Source organism: Tupaia chinensis, unplaced genomic scaffold (genome assembly GCF_000334495.1).
Source record: "Tupaia chinensis unplaced genomic scaffold, TupChi_1.0 Scaffold000138_1, whole genome shotgun sequence".
NCBI classification, from domain to species: domain Eukaryota; kingdom Metazoa; phylum Chordata; class Mammalia; order Scandentia; family Tupaiidae; genus Tupaia; species Tupaia belangeri.
This window is the reverse complement of record NW_006159608.1, coordinates 927,356-930,691: the sequence shown is the minus strand read 5'-3', so window position 1 is coordinate 930,691 and position 3,336 is coordinate 927,356.

The window sequence follows — 3,336 nt, the reverse complement described above, 5'->3', positions numbered from 1 at the left end:
TTCTGAAGGCTCTAGGGGAAAATATTTCCTTACTTTTCAAGCTTGTAAAGCCTACTTGTGATCACCTTTTTCTGTATCTTCAAAGCCAGCCGGCTTCAGAGTATCTTCTAATATTGCTCTGCTTCTGCCATCACGTCACCTTCTCTGTGTCTCCGATCTATTCGTCTTCCTCATAATTATCTAGATTACCCAGTATAATCTCTCCATCTGAAGATCCTTAACTTAATCACACCTGCAAAGTCCTTACTATGTAAGGACATCTCCAGTTTTGAGGACTCCAGGACATGGACATCTATGTGGGATGAAAATTCAGTCTCCATCAAACACACAACATATGAGATGATGATAAATGTTGAAAACATTACAGCACACTATGAAACACTATTATAAGACCTTTAAATGCATAACCTCTTCATCCTCTTGCAGGCCCTAACCTGATAGGGTGAAATGTAAGAAAAAAGATACCTAAGTGCCCCATTGGGAGTTCTTTCTCTCCCACACATGTCTAATAATAATAATTTAAAAAAAAATAAAAGTCCTCAATCAAATTCTCAACCAAGTGTGAGGATAGAATAATGACATATTATTATTTAAGCCTCAAAGAGTTTAGCCCTCCTGTATCTTCTCAAGAAAGTGTTGGAAGATATATTCTATGTAACAAGAAAAAAGACGAGAGCTAGGAAACAGGGCAGATAGCAAAGAGAAGGGAGGTATGAATCAGGATGACAACTGTGCTTAAGTCAAGAGAACGATATATTCACAGTGGGACAGGAAGCTGGACAGCTTTAGGAAGGATGTTTCCAAGAAACAAAATATGCACACATAAGAGGAAGGGAGAGATAGATCATGCATATCCTCTGAAATTTTGACTGATGCTTTTGAGTACATTGAAAGGTTTACAGGTTTTGCAGAGAGTTGAACCATAATCATAAGTGTGATCATAGGTGTGCCAAGCAAACAAGCAAGTGGGGAGAAAATTACTACCTGTAGATGATAAAAGGAAATGTAATAATAAAGTACTGTAAGTTCAGCCATAAATGACAGTCCTAAGTCTTAATAATGTAAATGCTGATAATTGATGTAAAGCTATTATATAAATATATGTATATATTATATATACACATACATATGTATATATACACACACACACACATATATGTATATATATATATATAAAGTATTTTTTCGAGAAGTTTTTGCTATAGGGTGCATGCACTTACCATAAAGACAGAAAGACAGACAGAAAGCGAGAAATCACACCCCAGGGGGCATGGCCATGCCACAATCCCCACAATCCCTTCTCCTCCATTCTCCTCTTGGGATCTTGGGCACACATGCACATGCTCCTGGTGTGAGTTTAAGGCACTGGGTCCAGAACTCAAACCGCGGTCGTATACATGGGAGTCCAGTGACATGGCCATTACTCCAACTGCTGGTCCCTGTATAAAATATTTAAAGCTGTTATATAAAAGTATATAAAAATTACCTTTGGAGGGATGGAGTTAAAGCTAAAATTTTCTTTTCTGTACCAAGAGGTCTAAAAATAGTATCCAAAAGAGAACTGTCAAAGAAATAGCATATAGGCATGCTATTTAGAAATGTGGAAGTAAACACCAGGGGGGAAAAAAACGTTTAAAGGATTGAAAAATACTTATCTCTGGAAAGTGAACTTAAGAAGAAGCTGGACAAGAGAATGTGGATTCTTGCTATAGGAAAAGAGGTCAATGGTTATAAAACCACTCCCACCCCACCCCCCATGCTTATTAAGTGCTTGCGAAGCACTCAGTGTTTATGGCTGTCATTACTGTAAGGGTCGAGGACTTGGCCCTGTACATGGAAATATTTTTTCTATTAATAATTTTTTAACATAACAGTTGTTACAATGTGGTTTTTTAGTATATGAATAGGACAGACAATAATTAAATCAGAGTAATTAGTACATTCATCATCTCATCTACTTATTCCACTTATATAACATTATGTAATTTTTTGTGGGAGCATCATATTGTTTTTTATAGCAGCTACACCATTTTTCCTTCCTGCCAGCAATGCACAAGGGCTCTCTCTAATTTCTCCATATCCTCAACACTCGTTATTTTCACCTCTTTCATTTGCTTTTAAAATAGTAGTTGTCCTAATGCATAATGGAAATGAAGTTGTACCCTATAGTTTTTATTTGTATTCCTTGAATTATTAGTGATGTTGAGCATTTTTCATGTACTTATTGACTATTTGTATATTGTCTATGGAAAATGTCAGTTCATGTTTTTTGCCCATCTGTGTATCTTTTTTAGGAAAATCTCAATTTTTAGTTTTTTGCTCGTTTTTAAAATCGAGTTTTTTTTTTTTTTTTTTTTTTTTTTTTGCCCAGTTTACAGTTTATCTTGTAATAAAGAATGGTGTTGGGAATACACTAGGTTCCCGAGGCGTAAGAATAAGGACATTAGAATAGTACCAAAATGCTAGGAGCCCTGGGAAAAGGGGCAGAAGGTGAGGATGTCAACACAAATTTTAATTCTTTAGGGAAAAGTGAGGAAAGCATACACTTAGGATCCTGAACTTACTTTAGAATTGTAATTTGGCAACCTTATGTGTTAAAGCAACATGGGTGGCTACCCTGTGAACCTAGCCATTATTTAGAAAGCCACTTAAAAAGAAATCACCTTTTAAGAAGGAACTTTTGTTATATAATATGTAAGCTTTACAAAGTAAAATCTAAACGAGAAATATGTTTGTAGCGCTAATGAATTACAGGAACAATCATGACTCATATAATGTGCTAAGTTGGAAATTTAACATTTTTGAATGAGTACAAATAGATTTGCATGAATCAGTTGTGAGATACCATTATAAGAAAATACAGTCTGCCATTTAATGTAATGCTCAGGATATTCTTGTAAATAACTTTTACAAGCTCCATTGCTGAAAGTGGTTTTTAAATGAACTCAGGAAATAATGTAAGAATTTGCAGTTCTCGGATATTTCTGTGAGAAACGTACTGTAGAATTTCAGCTTCAGCATTATGGATTACTCGGCCATGTCCTGGGTGTATAATACGTGCTTTGATTTCCAGCAACTCTTCTAGGGAGTCCATATAATCATAGAGATCTCCAAATACTGTCGTTCCTTCCCCAAGGAGGCAAGCTCCGGAAAATAGAGCGTTTATCCTCTTCTGACAGTAGGCCCTATGGCTCGTCAGCAAGTCCTGGTGTGCGTTCCCCTCTGACCTGGACCCTCAGTCTTAATCATTTCTCCATCTTCCTGAGAAACGTGTCGGCGCTCTATATTTCCTATCCTTTCTTCTTTTGGAGGATTCGGAGGGGATTTTTTTTTTTT